This window comes from Vombatus ursinus, unplaced genomic scaffold (genome assembly GCF_900497805.2).
Source record: "Vombatus ursinus unplaced genomic scaffold, bare-nosed wombat genome assembly UNPS02014870.1, whole genome shotgun sequence".
In the NCBI taxonomy this organism is placed as follows: domain Eukaryota; kingdom Metazoa; phylum Chordata; class Mammalia; order Diprotodontia; family Vombatidae; genus Vombatus; species Vombatus ursinus.
In genome coordinates, this window is record NW_020954648.1 from 10,211,894 (window position 1) to 10,234,562 (window position 22,669).

Below are 22,669 nucleotides of genomic sequence, written 5' to 3' on the forward strand. Positions count from 1 at the left end.
TACGCAATTGGGGTTAAGTGATTTGCCCAGGGTCACACAGCTAGTAAGTGTCAAGTGTTTGGTCTCTGCCCAGACTTGAACTCAGGTCCTCCTGACTTTAGGGCAGATGTTCTATCCACTGCGCCACCTAGCTGCCCCCAGCATTTTCATTTTGATAAGCATATTGCTAGTAATGACACGTGAATTAATATTTAGTTAGCACTTGGTAAATCCTAAACAAATTATATATATAGATATATATATATAGAGATATATATATATACACACACACACATACACACACAGATATATACATGCACACATATATACATACATATACACATATATACATATCTATATAGAGATATATAGATACATATAAAAAATCCTCAACCTGAAGGGTTAAAGGTAGGATCAGACATGAAATAGGATCCAGGTAAAGGAGTACTTAACTGAGTTGGGTTTGGGTTCCGGCTCTGCCACTAATTTTCTGTATGCCTTTGAGTTGTTTTTCAGTCATGTCCAACTCTTCATGACCCCATTTGGAGTTTTCTTGGCAAAGATACAGAAGTGGTTTGCCATTTCCTTCTCCAGCTCATTTTACAGATGAGGAACTGAAGCAAACAGGATTGAGTGACTTGCCCAGGGTCACAAGTTGCTAAGTGTCTGAGGCTGGATTTGAACTCATGAAGATGAGTCCTCCTGATTCCAAGCCCCGTGCTTTTCTGTACCACCTAGCTGCCCATGCCCTTGAATAGCAGTTCTCAAAGTGTGGTCTGAGCCTTTCAGAAGGCCCATGAGGTTAAAACTACTTTTATAATAATTCTAAGACACTTTAATTTCTTAAGACTAAAAGTATATAACTTTCAACCAACCAACAAGCTTTAATATGCACTTACTATATGCCAATCACTGTGCAAGGTGTTTGGGATGCAAGTACAAAGAACGAAATAATCCCCATTTGCAATGACCTTCCATTACCACTATCAGTAGATATAATCAATAGATATAACCGATGCAAACAAAAACTCTTTGGGGGTCCCCAATAATTTGTAAGAGTATGAGGGGGTCTTGAGACTGGAAAGTTTAGTACGTTACTTGTTCTTTTTAGCTCAGTTTTCTTATGGGCCACAAGTGAAAGGGTTGTACTTGATAATCCCAAAAACCCTTACTTGCTCCAACGTTCTGTCATCTATGATTGAGAAGCTTAGCATTGGAAGGAACCTCAAAGGTCATCTCGTCCATCCTCCCACCCTTCTGAAATAGAAGAACAGGGAATTTCAGAGCTGTGTGAAGTCTTATAGATCTTCTAGGCCAGGGGTTCTTAACTTTTTTGTGTCGTGGACCCTGACATTAATTTTTAAAAATTCATAATTAAAGGAGATGCTAAATTTTAGTAACAGGTTAGTGAAAATATTTAATTTTTTTTCCTATCCAAGTTCTTGGACTCTCTGAAATACAGCCATGGATCCTAGGTTAAGAACTCCTGATGTAATTAATTTAACCCTGAGTTCAAATCCAACCTCAGAATTCACTAGCTGTATGAGCCTGGCATGTCACTTAACCATTGTCTGCCTCAGTTTCCTCATCTGTAAAATGGGGGTAATAACAGCTTCTACCTCCAGAGACCTTCTAAGGCCAGGGTTATCTTGAGGATCAAATGAGACGATATTTGTGAAGTGCTTAGCACAGTGCCTGGTGGACATAATAAATGGAACCTTTGTTAATGGTATATTAATAAATGTGTTTGTTTCCTTTCCTTCCTAACCTCTCATTTCACAGATGAGGAAATGGAAGTTAAATGACTTGTCCCAAAGCTGACAGATAATAAGGTAGCCTCTGCTTGAACACTTCTACCTAACAAACATGCATGGCAGTTCATTCCATTTGGGGACAGTTTTAATTGTTAGCAAGAATTTCCTTATTTTCCAGTATTTCAAGGATTAGTTCAGCCCACAGCCTGTCTACCACTTAGATGGTATCCAAGAGTTTCTGTGATTCTATCAGTTCCATAGGTTGAATGAAATCCAGCCTCTGGGTTTCTTCTAGCCATTCATTCATTCTAGTTCCATGTAGACTTGTTCTGTTTGGCCCCAGAGGGAAAGACACGGAGCAATGGACAGAAGATCGAAAGAGGCTCGATTTCAAGAAAATCTTCCTGACAACTAGAGCTAAGCATAAGTGAAATGGGATGCCTGGGGAGGGCGTGGATTTCCCTTTGCTGGGGCTCTTCAAGCAGAGACTGAATAACCTACTTGTAGGGTATGTTGTAAAGATTCCTTTTCAGCTATGGGATGGCTGAGCTTCTCTCAAACTCTAAAATTCTGTGCCACTACACTGTATAAGTCAAATCCTCCTTCCACAATCGCTTTCCATTTAGTATGATTCTTATCACATTAAGCAGCTCCATTTTCTTTTACTATTGCCCCTATGATGTAGTTTACAGACTCCTTACCCTCTTGGCCAAACTTCACGTCATCATCGTTTCTCTTAGAATGCAGCATCTAATATCGGATATTCCAGACGTGTTCTAATGCCTGCAGACCACAATGGCACTGAGCCATTGATCTGGACACTGCGCTACAGCCGACAGTCTAAGAGTCTTTGCTTTTTGCCCTGCCGCATCTCAATCTTGGCTCATATTCAGGTTGAAGCCAATTCAAACACTTAGAGCTTTATCACAAGAAGTGTTGTCTTACACATGGGCAATTTACTTTTTAAGAATTTTACCATTTAAGGCAAGAGTTGGCATTTGTCCTTGTTAAACTGAACCTTCCTACACCAAAGTCCACTCTTTGCCTCAGTATTATGTGGAGGCAACCCCAGGTCCTCAAAGGCTATGCTAAGAAGGCTAAGCTTCAAGTATAGGGCCTGGTGATGAAACCTGTAGTGTTGTCTAGGGACCAATGTAGCTAAATTTGGAGAGGTTTATCACCAGAAGGTTGGCTAACAAATGGTGGCTTTTTTTTTGGCCACAGTAACTCAAAGAACTACCTACCAAGACTCTGAAAGGAGTAGAGAAAATACCCACACAATGAACTATCACAGATTTTTGAAAGCATGAGTTCTTAATCTGGGGTTCATGAACTTGCTCTCAGTATTTTGGTAACTGTACTTCAATATAATTGGTGCTGTTTGTACTCATAAGTATTTTACATGATGCCTTTAAAAACATTATTCTGAGAAGGGGTCCATAGGCTTCACCAGATAGCCAAAGGGGCCCCATGACATAGCAAGGATAAGAAAAAAAAAACACCTTGTTTTAATATATTGAAGTAAATCTCATCTTTTTTGGTTTCAACCCTATTGATATCCCTTTTAATCTTGATTTTGTCAGCTGTCATATTAGCCAGCTCTCTCAGATTTATGCCATCTATAATTTTGATAGGCATGCCTACTATGTCTTCTTCTAAGTCACTAATAAAAACATTGAATAAGACAGGGCCGAAAAGTACGGCAGGATGCCACCAGAGACTCCACTAAAGACTGACATAGAGATATTAATGAACATGGTTTAGGTTGCAAACCCACTAAACAGCAATACTATTCAATCCATCAATCAACAAAAACATATTAGGTCCTTGCTCTGTGCCAGTCACTGTGCTAAATGCTGGGGATACAAAGAAGGCAAAAACACAGCCTTCATGGCACACACATTATGAAGAGGGAAACAACACGTAAACAACTAGGAACTTGCAAGATATATACAGTGTAAGTGGGAGATAATCTCAGAAGGAAGGGACCAGTAGGTTTAAGAGAAAGCCAGGAAAGCCCTCCTGAAGAAGGCTGGGTTTGAGCTGAGAAACGAAAGAAGCCAGGGAATCCAAAAGGTGGACATGAGGAGTGAAAGCATTCCAGGCATGGGGGGGCAACCAGTAAAAAAGCATAGAGTCAGGAGACAGAGCACCACGTTCAAAGAACAGCAAGAAGGTCAATCCACATTGAACCATCTTATTCACAAAAACAGCCTGCTACTCCTTCTCAGATGCTATAGTGAAAACACTTCAGAAAGCCCTACTTAAATGCTGCTTTGTGCGGTGGAGACAGCCTGGATTCTTTTTTAATTTTTGATTTGTTTTTAGTTTTCAATGTTCACTTTTACAAGATTTTGAGTTCTACATTTTCTCCCCCTCCCTCTGCTCCTTCCTCTCCAAGACAGCATGTAATCTGATATAGGCTATACATGTACAATCATACGAAAACATATTTCCACATTGACAGCCTGCATTCTTGAAGGCTATTCCAGTGTCGTACAAGCTCTGGCCAGTTCTAGCGTGCAGGAAAGACTCCAAGTATGGCCCCAGCAACAGACTGAGTCTGCTTTCTAAGGAGCAGTTTGACTACATATGAAAAGGTTTATCACCAGTAGGCTGACCACTCATTGATGAATGCTTTGGCCACAGCAACCCTCGAAATAAAGAAAAATACAAAATAGCCCTCAGTCCTGGGCAGTCCCTTCTCTGTCTGCAGTCATGGTAGCAAAGTGACAGAAAAGGAGATCAAGGTACTGATGCACTTTAATTTAGTTGTTGGTGCTCTAAATGTGAGATATTTGTCCAATAACCAATGAGTGAATCTTCTACTCTATGGGAATGGAATCACATCAATCTTGACATTCATCCTATAAATGCAACCAGAAGAAAGCAAAAATCTGCAGCTAAATGGAGGGGTGACTCACGGGCTTCTCTTGGAGAAACAAATAATGTTGTTGGCAGAGTTGGTTTTAGAGTGCTCCCAAAAGCAATTAAGAAACATTATTTCATGGGACATTTGGTCATCTCATTGCAGTGCTTAGGTTAAGTATCAAAAAAAAAATACCACCAGCAAAATAACTGCAGTTTATGCAGCAACACCTGTTGCAGAGGATGAAGAGGTAGAGAGATTTTCTGAAGAATCTGAGAAGATGCTTCAAATTAAATTGACATATATTTTGATATTTAGTGACTTCAGTGCAAAGGTTGAAGTAGATGAGGACGGTGAATCAGAAATGAACATGGCAAGAGCAAAGGCTGACCAGTGGATGACATCACTCATGTTCTATTGGTATCAGGAGTAAGTGAAGAAGAATACCCCTCTCCCAAGACCATCTGAATGGATCACCTGTGATGAACTTATGGGAGGACATGGAGAAGAGTTCCACAGGATGCATTATGGTCTTCATCTTTGGAAGGAACATCACATTGACGAGCTCAAAGATCTACTAAGATACAAAATATTTGCATAATTGCCCCCAATCTACCAACATAGTAATTGTCAAAATAAGAAATGGGTTAAGATTGGCATGATTTGTACTTCATGAATTCATGTTCGTGTCCAGTGATCACATTTTTCCCCTAAATGTTCAATGATTTGCTTTTGAAATTTTCCTGGGGATCAGCATCACATTTATCCATCTGTAATTTATCAAATCTATCTTTTCTCACTTTGGAAAACTGGAGCATTATTATTTTCCTCTCCCAATATTCTAGTGCCTCTCTCCTTCTGCCTGAGTTTTCAGAATACCCACCATTAGCCCTAAATTCACATCTGTAAATTCTTTCAGCATCCTAGAATGTAATTTGTCACTGCTTAAGTTCATTTAAAATGTCTAAGTTGCTCTCCATCTCCTTACCTCTGTATTGTTCGTTCTACTCTTCCTACTTGAACAATCATTCTCCCTGATGGAGAATATGGAAACACAATGGGAGCTGAGTAGTTCTGCTATCTCCCTGTCATCTGCCAACATCACACATTCTTCCCCTCGTAGGGTGAGGAACTTTGCCTTGCTTTTTCTTATTTCTAAAAGCACGTAAAAAGTCTTTTTTTGTTGTTGCCGGCATTTCTCCACATCTCGGCTTACTCTGAACTCCCTGATGACATTCTGATAGTTGGTTGTTGGTTTAGTTTGTGTTGGTTGCTGTTGTTTAGTCGTTTTTCAATCATGACTGACTCTTTGTGACGCCTTTTGGGGTTTTCTTGGAAAAAATCCTGGAGTGCTTTGTCATTTCCTCCTCCAGCTCATTTTACAGGTGAGGAAACTGAGGCAAACAGGATTAGGAGACTTGCCCAGGGTCACACAGCTAGTAAGTATCTGAGGATGGATTTGAACTCGGGAAGATGAGTCTTCCTGACTCCAGGCCCAACACTCTATCCACTGCACCACCTAACTGCCCTATCCTTTTGTAGTCTTCCTTATTTATGTACCCTTCCATCCATCTTCTGCATATATCCTTTTTAAAAAAAAGTTTTTGGAGGCAATCAGGGTTAAGTGACTTGCCCAGGGTCACATAGCTAATAAGTTTCTGAGGCTGGATTTGAACTCAGGTCCTCCTGATTCCAGGACCCATATATCCTTTAAAAAGGACTGGTCAGAGAGCTACCTGTGTCATCACAGTGGTTTCCCTACATGCCTCTCTCTTTTTTTCCTCATCATGGTTTGCTTCTTTCTTTAGCACCTCCAATCTCTTTTAAGCCATTATTTCCATTTGTAGTCTCCAGCCATCAAATAATTTTCAGTGTTTTTTTCTGAGCATTTTAAAAATCAAAATCTAGTATACAAGTTTTGTAATATCTAATATTCCTTTTCCTTGCTCCTATGAACTCCAAAATGGTCACTTTTCCTGCAGTTCCTCTTATTTCCATATCCCCAACTAATTCTTTCTTATTGGCCAACATTAATCCCCAGAATAGTAGTTCCTTATGTTAAATTGTCAGCTAAGGAAATAAAGAATTTAAAGTTCTCTTCTTTTATAAAATTCCATTTCCCATCCACATCAATGTAGTATCACTTCTGTATCTGCCACCGTGAAAGTTACTGTGTTATTGGTACCAACACATCATCGATGTCTACTTTCTAGCCAGGCATTATATAGTATGCTCTCACAACAATTATATCTCATATTTCTGTTTCTTTATCATTTTTCCTCACTCACATGCATTCTGCATCAGATTCATGGATTTCCATAAAAGTAGATACCTTCTTTACAATGGTGCTTACGCCCCTGTTTCTTTTGAAAAATAGATTCCTTCCAACTGCCACGATCTAGCCATGAGGCCCATCTCTCCAAGTTTTATTGACACTTAGGAGATTGTGTTTATATTCTTGTGCTTAAATTGTAAGCTTATTTTGTTACCCATATTTGGGTCATTGGTACATTTCCTTACCAGCTTTTACCTGGTAGAAATCCTAACTTCCCTCAAAACACAACTTTTGTTCCCTTCCTATGTGCCAGGCCTTTTTGTCAATGCCTTCTTTCCTCTTGAAATTGCTTTCTTTTTTTAAATTTTTTTTAATTTACTATTTTATTTTTCCCCAGTTACATGTAAAAACAGTTTTTAACTGTTGTTTTTAAAACTGAGTTTCATATTCTTTCCCTTCCTCTCCCACCCCCATTGAGAAGGCAAGCAATTCAATATAGGTTATACAAGTGTAGTCATGCAAAACATTTCCATAATGGTCATGTTGTGAAAGAAAACACAAACCAAAAAAAAAAAAAAAAACCCTAAAGAAAAATAAAGGAAAAAAGTATGCTTCAATCTGTACTCAGACACCATCAATTCTTTCTCTGGGGATGGATAGCATTTTTGAAATTACTTTCTATAGGCATTCATATCTCTCCTGATAGATTGTAATCTCCTTGAAGGCAGGGACTATTTCTTTTTGTCTTGCTAAGTATCTTGCTCCTAGCACCAAGACTTGTATGTGATAAGGGCTAAATAAATGTTTGTTTAATTGCATTCGTGGCCATAAGCAGCCTGTCTAACCTACTTTCTTTATATTTTAGCTCAGAATCAATTGACATCTCACTTTCTGCTATTTCTTTCTATTTGGTGGATTAATCCACAAACACTAATTATCTAAGGCACTGTGCCAGGTGATAAGGATTCAAAAACAAAAATGAAAAAATCCCTGCCCTCAAGGAGCTTATATTCTATCAGGGGACACAACATGTATGTGATTATATAAAAACAAGGTGAAAGGTGAGGTTGGAGGCAGAGAGAAGCACCAGAATCTGGAGGGACACAAGAAAATGTTTCATTTAGGAGATGGTATTTGAACTGAGCTTTGAAGAAAAATAAAGATTCTAAAAGATAGAGGCAAAGAGGGAATGCATAAGTCAATCCAGGAATGGGGGACAGCCTTTGCCTCTAAAGTCATGGAGATGAAGTGTCTCATGTCCCTTTCCCCCTCCAGCTTTCCAGCTTTCTTTTGTGTGTTGTTCTGTGTTCCCCCATTAAAATGTAAGCTTCTTGAGAGCAGAAACCATCTTTCTTTTGCCTGCCACATAGGAGGCACTTAATAAATGTTTATTGAATTGAATGTTAGAAACAGTAGGAAAAGTCAGTTTGACTAAATCAAAGAATAGATAAAGGGAAGTGATGCTCAGTTCAGTTGGAGCCAGGTTGTGGTGGGCTTTAAATACCAGGGAAGTTTGTATTTGATCTTAAAGGCAATGAGAAATCATGGGAGCTTATCAAGCAAGCAAGAGAAATGGTCTGATTCGTACCCTAGGAAGATTATTTTGGCAACTGAGTAGAGCATGGCTTAGAGAGGGGAGATTGGAAGCAGGAAAACCAATCAAGGGCTCCTATGAGAATTCAGGTGAGAAGTGATGTGGGCCTGGGCTAGCTTGAGTGGAACAAAAGGGGTTGTGGACAATACTGGCTTGTCGGTGGAATGGATGTGTGGGATAAGGGAGAGTGAGGAGTCCAGCTTTTAAGTTGTATGGGGTCTTTTCCCCCCATCTCCCTTCAAAAGTCAATGTAAAACAACTCTAACTAAGTCATTCGCCCATTCATTCATTCATTCATTTAGCAAATATTTACTGCAAATCTAAAATGTCCAAGACACAGTACTAGTGCTGTAATCTCCACACAGAAAGCAAGCCTCCTGGTAGTTCTTTCTGCACTTTCTCTAAGCATGTGCAGACACAGCAACACAAGAGAGAGAAACAAATAACATCTTAAAAGAAATAATTAGGGATTGGAACTAGTTTTACTGCTCTGATTATAAAATAGGAAAATGTCCCATCATTCATAAAATCCTTTAAATGTTGGCATTTCAGACTGCTAGCTAAATTTGGATTTTAGAGATAAAAGAAGAAAAACACCAACTTCTTCCCTCCATGTAAGCTGAACTCCCCCATTGCTCTGTTACTTTATTCTGAAATTATTGACTTTTGATCTGGCTAAACTCTACTCATTTCTTTTCACTGGGGCTCGATGTGCCCAGTCAAAATTTATGGTCCATTTTCCTTCAGCTTAATTGTTATTATAAATCTGCCCTACACAGCCAGGTTGTAAATTAATCACAAACTCATTTGGACTGATACATAGTCTCTCCTTTAGAATAATTTGACCACAAGGTATGCATTTTGAGAAAATCCACATTTTTAAAACTTTAAAAACTAATTCTTGGCAGCAGCTACAGCATAGTAGAAAGAATACTGGATTTGTGATCAAGAGGCCTGGGTTCTAGTCCTGAGTCTCCTCTTCATTAGCTATAGGAATATAAGCAAGACCTTCACTTTTCTGAGTCTCAGTTTCCTCACTTGTAAAAGAATAATACATTATCGACATCAGAGAACTGTTAAGCACATCACCTGCAATAACATTTATAGTATATTTTTTGTAAACCACAAAGCACTTTGAAAATGTCAGTTATTGTTATTTATCATTATTATTATTTCAGTTCTTACCAAATTGTCTTATAATTAATGTAGATGCATAATTAAAATGTGGCTGGGCCTTTCCCCCTTCTCCTGTAAAAGAAGGGCATTCGGATCTGCTTAGCTGAGTTGATTAAGAATCTGATAAGGGGACCAAAGTCGCAGATATGTTTCCTGGGTGGACCAGTGGGCTTCTCACAAAGAGTCTATTCCATAATCCCAGACAGCATTTTAAACCCCAGCAAGCCATTTCATAAAAATATGCCCTAAGTGACAGGGAGGATTTAAGAAAGAAAGTAGCTGTCTTAGCACAAATCCATCCCCATTACTGGCAAAATAAAGCACAGTCCAAACCCTACTGTTAGTAGGTCATTAGTGTCATCTGTCTATAAGAAGTAAGCATTATCTGATTTTAAAAGAAAGGAGGAACAAAAAAGTTCCCATAGGGCATGCCTAACTCCAGTTCCTGAAGTGGGAAAAGGAGCACGGTCTTCATAGGTTCTATGACATTCACTAAAGCCTTCCCATCTAGAGAAGTGGGAAGAGACTTTAGTTGGGACAGCCTTGTTGATGCAAGCAGATGTCAGTGGCTAGAGATACAGAACTTTGAGATACAGAAGTTTGAAGACTAAGTACACGAGAGGAGAGACAATAGCAGGGTCTGAAGGAAAAGCCAAAGTCCATAGTAGAGGTTGGAGATCAGTGTTAAACCCATGAGAGAGAGAAGTGGAGGCATGACCAAGGTAGCTACCAAGTCCAGTGGGGCTAGAACAAGGCAAAGCCCCAGGGCGTAGGAATCAAGGTTCAAGGGCCGCCTAAGTAACTGGGTATGAAGCACCCCCGTTTACATTGTTCAGTATTCAGCGGCTACCTGTGCGTTTGAAATCTCAGCTGTGCATGGGGAGCCCCGCCTTCCTGCTTCCCTGCATTCCCTTCAGCTGGAGAGCTCCTGCTGCTGATGCTGCTGCCGTCCTCATTGTTCTCCATGGCAACCATGGAATCAAAGCCTAAATAAATACCTGGGAGCACCTACCAAACTGGAAGTGGGTTTATGGAGGTACCCAAGAAGCTCCCGAGGCCCCAGTGCCTACGACCTAAGTGTTAATGAGCCTTGAGAGAAGGGAGACTTTGTGGTAGAGTGAAGAGGGCGGAATTAGACCCCAGAAGCTCCGAGTTCAAATTCTAGCACAACTAGCCACGTGACTCTAGGCAAATTAATTCAGCAGTCTGCCAGTCATACAGGACTTAATGCTCCTGAGTTTTATAGCTGTAAAGCCTTACATGGTACGACAGCACAACGTGAAGCCGCACAATACAGCAGAAATAGAACTCACTCGGCAGACTTGGGACCCGGTTTCAAATTCTGCCTCTGATGCGATGACCTCGCCCTGGTCACAGTCTCTCTGAGCCACGGGTTTCTTCATCTGCAAAATGATGGAACTGGTCTACAATGGCCTCTGAGGTTCCTCCCTTCTCTTAACTATGTTCCTATGTCAAGGTGAGGAAATAGACAAGGAATTACCGTCCTGACGCTGGATGTGCTTCAGACCCTCCTTAGCTGGGTGACAAGTCACTTCACCTCTTGCTGCACTTTCCCCAGCTGTAAGTTGGGGATAACAACAGCACCTATCTCCCAGGGCTGTTGCAAGAATCCAATCAGATAATGTCTGTAAAGTCCTTTGCAAATTTTAAAATGGTATAAAATGCTGGCTATTATATTGTTATTCACATGAAAAAAGTGTTAGCAAACCCTTTTAAGTGCCAATCGAGCTTGCCCTTACTCCCTTCCTCCCCTCCCCCCTCCCCTCTCTCTTCTCTGTTCCTCCTCCCCCCACCCCTCCCCCCTCTCCTCTCTCTCCCCCTCCCCCTCCTTTTCTTTCCTCCTCTCTTCCTCCTCTCTCTCCACCCTCTTGCACACCCATCTTCAATCCCTCTATCTCATCTGTTTCTTACGAACACACCAATGTCTCCCCTCTCATTTAACCCTACCTTCCCCTCAAGTTAGCATCCTAAATTTCTTCTCCTTTTTCACAGCTAAACTCCTGGGGGAAAAGAGGCCATATAACCTTATTGTCTCCACTTCCTCTCCTCTCACCCACATGTTAGTAGTAGTCCCTTGCTGTAAGTTTCCAACCTCATCAATCAACTGAAATTGCTCCCTCCAAAGTTACTAGATGATTTCATAATTGCCAAATCCAGTAGCCTTTTCTCAAATCTCATTCTCCTTGACCTCTCTGCCACCTTCAACACTGATGACTATTCTCTCCTTCTGCATACTCTCTCCTTTCTGGGTTATCAGGACTTTACTTTCCCTTGGTTTTACTTTCCCTTGGTGTTCCTATTTGTCTGATTGCTCCTTCTCAGTCTCTTTTGCTGGATCATCATCTAAATCCTAACTTCCCTTCCCCTCCTTTCCCTTCCCTTCCTCTCCTTTCCCTTCCCATCCCTCCTCTTCCCTTCTCCCCTCCCTTTCCCTTCTTCTTTCCTCCTCTCCTCCCCTTTCCCTCTCCTTTCCTCCCCTCCTCCCTTCCCCAGCATTTCCATCCTTTTCTATCCACTCACACAGTTGTTAACCCTCATCACCTCTCACCTGTACTATTTCAATAGCCTCCTAAAAGGTTTTCCTGCTTGCCTCTCCCCTCTTTAGTCCACACACCACACAGTGGCCAAAGTGATATTCCTAAAGCACAGATCTGCCCATGTCCTTCCCCTGCTTTGTAAGCTTCTATTATCTCTAGGATAAACTACAGACGCCTCCGTTTAGCATTTAAAGCCCTTCACAACCTGACTTCAGCCTCATCTTCTAGGCTTATTGTGCACTACTCCCCTTCATACACTTTGGTCTCACCAAGCCGGCCACCTTGATGGTCCTCACTCACAACATTCCATTCCCCATTCGATCTCCAATCCCTGTGCATTTGCACTGATCGTCACCCCTCCCCATCCTCAGATGCACTCCCTCCTCAACTAATTCTCTTAAAATTAATCACTCTCTTGTTTCAAAGTTCTGCTCAGTTGCCACCTTTTGCACAAGACCTTTCCTGGCACCCCAACTCCCCAATTACCTTGAATTTACTTTGTACTGATTTGTATCTGTTCCCATACCTATATGTTGTGCCCTCATAGAATTCAAGTTACTTGAGGGCACAGAAGGTTTCATTTTTGTATTTTTATCCTTTGTACATAGACCAGTGCCTTGAACATCCTAAGCACTTAATAAATGCTTGATTAAACCAGTTAAGGGAAGAGACTGTTGAATCATTTACCTATTGAAAGGGTTTTGTATTGTCCATGTATACCAGCTTTATTACATGTGTCTATTTCTCAAGCATGTGCCAGATTGCTGGGATTGGCCTGGATGTAGACAAGACAAAGAGATTATGAGGATATATCTACAAACAGGAAGCAGGTTGACTTTGTAGGTAGAGTTCTTCTAAGGAAGACCTGTGTTCTAATCTTGCTTATACTTATTAGCTATATGACCATAGGCAAGTCTCAGTTATCCCAATTTATAAAATAGAAATAACAATATCTCTACTATCTACATCACAATGTTTTTGTGATGCTCATATAAACTATGTAAGGGCTTTCTAAACACCAAAGCACCACACAAATGTCAGCTACTCTTATTCCAGGGCTGCCAGAGCCTCTCGATTTGGTCTGGGGGCATATCGTCTACACCCACTGACATAGATACTTTAGCCATGTGGCTCCTCTTTGACCTATGCCCCATCTAGCATGTGGTCTTTGGTTTTTCCATTATATTCTGCCCTTGGGGAGGAATGCCAACCTACTGTGATCAGTATTGAATGACTCCCAGGGGGCCTTTTCTCATTAGCTGTATGACCGGTGATTTGAAGGGTAATCTGTACTATCTATACTTTTAGAGAAAGCTGAGGCAGAGAGAGAGCAGCAATAGCCTGAGACCCTCATAACTTAGCCTGGTATCAGGGCAATGAAACAAGCCAATACCCTTTGTGGAGATATGTGACCATAGCCATAACCTTGTTCATCTATCTTTGGTATTGAACCACAGTCAGTTAAGGTCAGGACCCAGAAGTTTAGGCTTTCTGCTAAGTGGGGACACTCAACCCTTATCTTGGAGACTGTGGTCTATAGCCTCTGCTGGAAGCCAAGGCCCACACAAGTCCCCACTGGGTATGAGGAGCTGTGGTGCCTGGTCCTCCTAGGCTCTGATGCTGCAGAAGAATGAGATTGTCCTACCACTCCCCCAAGGCAGGGAGAATAGCCATTTCTTTCCTTAGGCCCCTTGGCTAAAGTCACCAAATATCCGGATCTGACAGGGCAGGGCACAGTAGCCCTCATTTTCAACTCTTTCCCTTTGCATGGTAACATCTGCTTCTGGAGATAATGAGTTCCCATCACTGGAGCTGTTCAAGAGGATACTGGATGACCATTTCCATGTTGGGATTATTAAGGGCAGGATTCATGCTTTGGGGTTGGCCTAGATGACCTCTATGTTTCCTTCTGACTCTCAGTTCTGTAGCAATAACTCCCCATTCATATAGAACTTTAAGGTTTATGAAATGCTTTCTTAACAACCTTGTAAGATGGCTAATATGGGTATTGTCACTTTCATTTAATTATTATTTGTATTATTTATAGCTGGCTTTTATATTGTGCTTTAAGGTTTGCAAAGCACTTTGTCACATTTGGTCCTAACAACCCCAGGAAGTAGGTGGTATTATTTTCCCTATTTTACAACCAAGGAAACTGAGGCTAAAGAGGTTAAGTGACTTACCCAATGTAGAATAACCAATATTTAACCAATTTTAACCAATTTAACCAAATTTAACCAGTAGAATAACCAATATCCAGCACCTTATCCATTTTGCCATCTATTTGCTCATCATCCTTATCATCCTCATCATCAGTATAAGGCAACTATAGAAAGATGAACACTTCCACACAAAAAAGGAGGAAGAGAATAGATATGGATTCTTAGAGCACATGATGAGCTGGGTCAAAAACTTGTAGAAATACTTTTCGAATAAGCAGACATCATTTCACCAAGCAGTAGTAATGGCTAATATAGTTACATTCAGTCCAGTGGTATGGATGGTTGGTACCTACTAAATGGCTTACCTGCCTCCCCCCCCCAAAGAAGCCTATGAAATGACTAAAATTCAAGGGTAGAATCAAAAGGCCTTCCATGTGTGACACCCACCTGAGGTCAACCAACAATATGTCAATGAAGAAATGTCAAACAAAGAAGGAGCTATATACCCTTCTTGAATATATCAATCCTAGACAACATCATTCTCCCTGAGTATGCTGAGAAAAGGTCCTAGATCATGATAGCTAATAATTGCTAGTTCTTTTAGAGAGATTTATGGTTTGCAAAGTGCTTTTATATTGTGCTATATTCTTTCATTTGATCAGAATGAAAGGTATGAGTTGATGGAAAGAATATTGGCTTGAGAGGCAGATGATCTAGAGTCTGGGTCAGTCAATAAACATTTATTAAGCACCTACTCTGTGCCAGGCACTGTGCAAAGCACTGGGGATACAAAGAAAGACTTAAGGCTATCCCTACCCTCAAGGAACTCACAATCTAATGGGGTAGACAACATCTAAAAAGAAACTGAAAAGATTAGAGATTACCCAGCAAAGGGAGAAGGAGGGACCCTGACAAAGTCATAAAGCTGGTATGGAAAACAATCTGGAGCTGATTTCATCTGTCAGAATGAAGAGTTTCTGGAGATGGTGATGTCCAGGAAATTAGCCAGGTGGGAAATGCCGACAGTTCTCTGGGTGCCATCCTTAAATAGTGGAGAATCTGAGAGGAGCTCTCCGATGTCCATTCTCCACCTTCTCCAATGAGAGGGAGGGAGGGCCCTGGGCAAGTCACTTAACCCCATTTGCCTCAGTTTCCTCATCTGTAAAGTGAGCTGGAGAAGGAAACGGCAAACCACTCCAGTATCTGCCAAGAAAACTCCAAAATGGGGTCACTGAAAGTTGAACATGAATGAAACAACTGAACAATAACAAAAAGGGGCCTCAAGGATAGTGGGTGCAAAGAAGTGGAAATTTCTCAGTTGATTTCATCTTGCAAAATGATAAGTTTCTGGAGATGATGAAGTCCAGGAAAGCAGACCTAGAGTAGATCTAGAGTTAAATGTGGCTCTGACACTTCTTAGCTGTGTGACCATGGCCAACCCACTTAACCCCTCCAAGCCTCAGTTTCCTCCTCTGTAAAATGAGCACAACAATGTCTTCAATATCTGTCTCTTGGGGACTGTTGTGAAGATCAAGAGAGATCAAAGGATCATAGACTGAGACCTGGAAGGTGTCCTTAGAGGTCCCAGCTGAGTCATGTAGATTTGTTTTTTGAAATGGAGAGACTAATGATGGTAATTCATAACCAGATCTTCGACCCCAGCAACTACAGGAGGAGCCCAGAATGAGTGATCAAGGTGGATTATGCAAGAAGTCAGGGGAAACAGTGCAACACATCACTGCAGGCTGTAAAAAATTAGTACTTACCAAATACCAGTGGCCAAAATTATCTATCAGAAGTTCACTGTCTTTCATGAACTGCCAGATTCCACATTCACATTCAGACCTCAAAACACCCTGGAGAACTCAGCCAATAAACAGTACTGGAACTAAACCATTATCAGAGGCCAAAAGGCTGCCTGTAATTGACCAGTCATAACAATGATTCATAAAAACAAAACAAAACAAAACAAAAACCTTCAGAACAAGGTTTTTAGTAGATGTTGTCATACCAAATACTCCTAATCTCCAAGCTACTTGGAACAATAAGGTTTTCAAAGTATGGAGACCTCACTGAAGAAGACAGAATCATGTGGGGACAGAAGGAAGTCCATATCCACTCTGACATCCTCTGTACTATTGGAGTTAGGCCAAAGATGCTGTCAGTTAACCTGTGGAGGTTGGGCTTATAGCCTAATACTTTAATCCAACTAGAATAAGTGGTTCTTCTATCTAACTGGGTAATAGTTTGTAAGGGGCAGCTAGATGGAACAGTGGATAGAGCGCCAGGTTCATCTTCCTCAGTCCAAATCTGGCCTCAGACACTTACTAACTATATGACCCTGGGCAAGTCACTTAACTCTGTTTGCCTCAGTTTTCTCATCTGTAAAATGAGCTGGAGAAGGAAGTAGCAAACCACTCCAGTATCTGTGCCAAGAAATCTCCAAATGGGATCAAGAAGTATCATACGTGACTGAAATGACAGAACAACAACAAATTGTAGAACATTAACGATGAATGAATAATAGCAAGATGTGAACTTGTCCCAAGATTGTTTCTATCTATGTCTTACTGTACAGAAGAGGCATAGTGGGTAGAGAATTGACCTCTGGGTCATGAAAACCTAGGTTCAAGCCCTCTCTCTGACCCATACTGGCTGTGTGACCTTCTCTATGTCACTTAACCTCTAAGAGCTCTAGGCCTGAAGTGTTGAAAACACTGGGCCTGGCCCACAGCACATTAGATTAAAATGTAATTGGAAAATATTTAACAAAATAAATAAAAATACAATAGAACACAGATAATGTTCATATGTGGTTTTCTAAGTCAATATGCAGCCCACAGGGATCTTTATGGACAGTTTAGTGTTGTTGTTGTTTATTTTTCAGTCCTATCCAACTCTTCATGACCCCATTTGGGGTTTTCTTGGCACAGATACTGGAGTGGTTTGCCCTTTCCTTCTCCAGCTCATTTTACAGATGAGGAAACTGAGGCAAACAGGGTTAAGTGACTTGCCCAGGGTCACACAGCTAGCAAGTGTCTGAGGCCAGATTTGAATTTAGGAAGATGAATCTTCCTGACTCCAGGCATGGTGTTCTATCCACTGTGCCACCTAGCTTTCTTCAGTTTAGTGACCTGGTTTCTACTGGGCTTTGACTTCATTGATCTAGGCAACTCTCTAAGACTATAGCTGCAGAGTAGATGCATTGCATTGGTAGCAAGAGTCTCCTCAAAGGAATTTCCCTAAATTAATTACATCACAGATCTAGTCAATAAATAAAGCAATAGTTATGACGTTTAGCACTTTAAGGTTTATAAAGCCCTTTCTTACCTCAGTTTCCTCCTCTGTAAAATGAAGGTGCTGGAATAGATGGCCTGTAAATGCCTTTCCGGATCTTGGTCTATGATCTTCGCTCCTGTGAGGTAGAGACTGCAGGTATCATTGCCCCTATTTTACAGATAAGGAAACTGAGCCCCCGAGGGGTTATTTGGTCACACGACTAATAAGTGTCAAAGCCAGTGCTGTCACACCTTTCACACTGATCTAAGACTTCTTCTCAGAGTATTAAGGGAAAATGAGCATGAGACTGATACATTCAGGAAGGGTAGTACCATGATCTGCCTCCATCCCCAACCCTTTTCCATGTCCTACTGGGGAAACCAAAGATCATGCCCTCTTAAGCATAATGAACCCTGATGTCCTCTGGTTCTATGTTGTTCCCAGTTTCTGCTCCCTACACTCCTGCCCAGGATACTACATTGAAGTCATTCAGCAGCCTCAGAATTATCACCATCCAGGAGCCTAAACAATGTTCTTCTTATTTCTTCTTTTTTTTTTCTCCTCTGCTCTCTTCCTCCATAATCCTGCCCTCTTTCTTATTTAGTTTTTTTTTTTCTTTTCCTTTCTCCCTTCCCCTCCTTTCTCATTTCCTTTACCTCTCATTCCCACTCTTCTATCTCTTCCCCTCTTTGCCCTTCCCTTGTCCCTCCTCATTGCTCTGGTCTGGTACCCCATAAGGAGAGGACTTCCTCCCCACCCCCATGCATACCTCCGCCTCTTAGGAACCCTCTGGACTACCACCAAAAGCTTCGATAGCATCAAATGATTCCCACAGCAAGTCCCAGAAAGAAAGTGTTGACTCTGGGGGTGTTTAGCTTAATCAAGTCTAAAGCTTTGAATCTGATTCTGTTTTTACTCCGAGACCCTCCATGAGTCCCTGCAGGCCGGTGCTCTGTGTTTGAGCAAAGCAAGAGGTGAGATGCCAAGAGATACCACTCCAGGGAATGACCCACAACACTCAGCCTGCATTTGATGCCTTTCATGTGGCATCTCAAAGCATTTTACATTTAAAATCTGAGCATCTACAGGGAATACGCTCTACTAAGCAAATATGCTGACAGGGTAGATTCACATCTATCTAGAGAAGTGAAAATTAAAAAATGAACGTTGGAAACTTAACTCCACAGGTGACAGAGGATGTTCTTCTATTTGTGAACCTGGCACATATTTCTATTTTTAACCTAATGACTTGTTTACGTAACCCCTGTACTGCCCTCACCTAAGGCCCCTAGAACATCCAAGGGTTATTAAAAACACACATATGACACAATGGTTGGCAGTAGAAACAAAGGAATAACCACATGTGGATTAGGAACAAAAGAATAAACAAAGTCTAATGTGCTTTGGAGATATCTCCCCCAACCCGTATTCACAGGTACCCTGGAACCACTCTTCAAAGTACTCTATGGATCCAAACTTAAAACTCTAGCTCACAAGCCCCCATTGATGTGTTTACCTTTCAATAATCAGACAGAGGAAACAATTAGCCTAGGGCAAAGGCATTTACTGTGGTAGCATGGTAAGAGGATTGAGATCATTCCCCCATCAATCTAGGGCATACTGTCCCATAAATAGAAATACTATCAATGGAGACAGTGAGCAAATATAGAAATTAAGCATGAGAACCCTGCATAGGAATACTTTGTGGAGGGGCAATTTGCACCTATAGTACTGAAGGGCTTCTTCTGTCTTTCATGACGTCTTCACGCTGCTGCTCCCTGGAAGAAGAAAGGAATCACCCCCTCCCCCATTCCCCCTGAATGTTACAAAGAGGCGTAAGCAAGTGTTCAAGGGTTTAGAACATCCTCAAGAGCTAAGTTCTTCCTCCATAGTTGGGTCTCTTCTCTATTGACTCTCCACATCAGGTTCTCCATTCTTAATTCTCAGTTTCTCTCATTTGCCCGTGTAAGTGAATGGACACAGAAAAGGCATCGGGGCAATTCATGCCCAGGTGCAAACCTATTGAATCTGGGAAAGGGTTTCTAACTCTTTTTATGCAAATGAACTACCCAAAAGTCTTTACAAACTGCAAATGAGCCACTGAAAATCTGACACCCTTAATTTGAGTCACCTGTTTCTCACTTGAGTAAAGTAGATGCCGCCTACTGTAGTATGATATGGGTGATACTGAAAAGGTTCCCATTTCTTGAAATATCTCATAGAATCAGATTCATCTAAACCAGCCTAATCATCTAGTCTAATCTCATGCCCCCAAAACTGATCACCTCTACCATTTAATCCCAATTAAAGCTCCTTAATGACTCCTTCATTGTCACTTAAAATATTTCATGATGGTTTCATTTCTTTGGATTAAGGCATCCTTTTCAATTAAACTATAAACACTCATCTTAGACTCAAATATCATGTGAGTTGATACGGATTTTAAAGATCCCTTAATCCAATCCAATCCAATCGATTTCTTTTGGGTCTTCATGAGATGAAGGAACTAAGACCCAAAGAAATTGAGTTATTTGCCTCAGGTCACACAGCTAATTAGTCACTCACTCATAGAATCCTATGAGTGAAAGGGACCTTCTTTCCAACCTTCCATCAAATGTAGGAATCTCTTCTACAGTATCCTTGACAAATAGCCATCCAGCTTTTGTTTGAATACTTCCAGGAAACGGAGAGCACATTAGTTCTCGAAGCATCCATTTTCATTGTTGGACAAATCTAATTGTTAGAAAGTTTTTTCCTTTCTTTTGAGCTAAAATCTGCCTCTTGTTTAACCTTTAACAAGGCATCACTCCTAGCTCTGCCTTCTAAAGCCAAGTAGTCTGATCCCTCTTCCATATGTCAGCCCACCAAATATTTACTGATGGTCTGTCAACAAACCAATAGACTACACCTGTGTTGATACTTCTGTTCTCAAAGTAGATAAATAAAGTAACCATTAGGAATGCCATAATCATAGAAGTGGGGTTGGAGGGAAAATGGTGGAGGACATGGAGGCTTTCTTGAAATTTTTGCTTCTAGGATCAGAATTTCTACTCCTAGTGTTGTCTTGAGGGTAAATCTATTTTCCCCCTGGCCTATGGACAGGAATTACAGCACAAAATTGAGCTATGTGTACTGTATATAAAAATACCTCCCTTTGTCCAGCTTAGAAAGATGGCTTGGGTTTTCCCTTCTGAATTTCAGTATGGAGAGTTTATCAAATCAAAGTGTTTAAATATCTTTCTTTCAAATTTAAATATTTAGATGATGTCTCTAGGACAGAAAAGGCAATGCCTGATTTTCACTTGCCTAATTGGATTTTTTAAAAACTACACACGTTGTTTTTCAAAGCTTAATTCCTAGGATGTTCCCTATAGGTGGAATGTAATTAAACTCCACTCGCTGTCCTGCTGGGACCAAGGCTAGGGACAGATCTGTAGAAGCCATAAAACAAACACACCAGGAAAAAGAAACCTTATTAGAAAGATTAGGGAAAAAAATCAACTTTCTTCCTGTTCTGAACTGGACACTTGATAAAAAAAAAAGGGGGAAAGTCCACCCAGACACTCTCTGTGCTGTTTCATATCCAAAATATTTTAATAAATCATTTCATTTATTTATGATTCCATAGTTAGAGAATATCAGAGCTGAAAGCAACTCAGACACAATCAAGTCCAACCCCTTTCATATCACAGATGAGAAAAATGATTTAAATCCCTGCCTGCTTCCAAAAAGGAGTTGGGCAATTTTTGAAATCACATAAAGCAAGAAAATTAATATATTTTTTTAAAACCACTAGTGGTAGAAAGAGTGTTGTTTTTGAATCAGAGAACTTGGGTTAATAGGCTGATTTTTCTAATTATTGCTTCTGTGATAAAATCACTTCATCTGGCTAAGCCTCAGTTTTCTCATCTGTAAAATGATAGGCTTGTATTAGCATAACAGGGGTTCTGAACTTTTTTGTGTGTTCTTTGTGTAGACTCCTTTGACAAGCTGGTGAAGCCTAAATTCCACTTCTCAGAATAATGTTTTGCAATGCATGGAATGAAATACATAGGATTACAAAGAAAACCAAAAGTTAGTGAAAATAAAGTTGTAATTTTTCCCATCCAAATTCAGGGACACTCTGAAATCTATCCATGTACCCACTGAGGGATCTAAATCACATAACTAGAAAACCTAGCAAAAAATAATTTTTAAAAATGGAAGGAAAAGAAATTAAAACCATTATCCATTTATTTAAAATAAGGAGTTTTCTAAGCAAAATCTTCACTGTTCTTTGACTTATTCTTAAGACTGAAAATTAGGAAGCACCATATACCAAATGATGTATTATATGGAATGGTTTTCTTCATCAATTATTAAAATTTGTACTCCTCAGCCCCTGGGAGCTTCTTTCTCTAGCAGTCTTCTATAGCTTTAAAATTTATAATAGCAATAAAAAAATGAAATAGAGAATTTCAGCTTGATGAGAAGGTGTATAGAAATGAACAAATATTAGAGAAGGAGATGTGCTTTTCACAAGGGACATAAACTACTTGGGAAATTTACTAGTTCAACTACTCTAAGAATCTCTACTTCTAGTTAATTCATGACAAAGGTGTGTGATAAGGCCTGGTCCTCAGACCTTTCTGGGATGAAGACAGGTTGTCTCTCCTCAGAGCACTTTGGTGAAATAGGCTAGGGGAAGATGGGAAATACCCGTGCCAAGTGCTCAAGTGGCTTGGGCCAAGGGAGAAAATCCAAAATGGAGTTCATCAGATGACTAGACTGATCTGCAAAAAAGGCACAGCAAAGGAAGAAGAAAGGTCATGTTTGAGGAACAGCAAGATCAGTTTGGTTGGATTGTAGAGAAAAGGGAGTAGCTAGGTGGTTCAGTGGATAGAGCACCAGCTATAAAGTCAGGATGAACCTGAGTTCAAATTTGACCTCAGACATGTTATTAGCTATGTGATCCTGGCCAAGTCATTTAACCCTGATGAGAGAGAGAGAGAGAGAGAGAGAGAGAGAGAGAGAGAGAGAGAGA

At 40.6% G+C, this 22,669-nt stretch overlaps 1 protein-coding gene across 2 annotated transcripts in view; it reads left to right on the plus strand.

The window, feature by feature from the left end:
* TBXAS1 (thromboxane A synthase 1) overlaps positions 1-22,669 on the plus strand; it is a 231,123-nt gene that overhangs the window by 131,117 nt on the left and 77,337 nt on the right. The window lies entirely within an intron of this gene.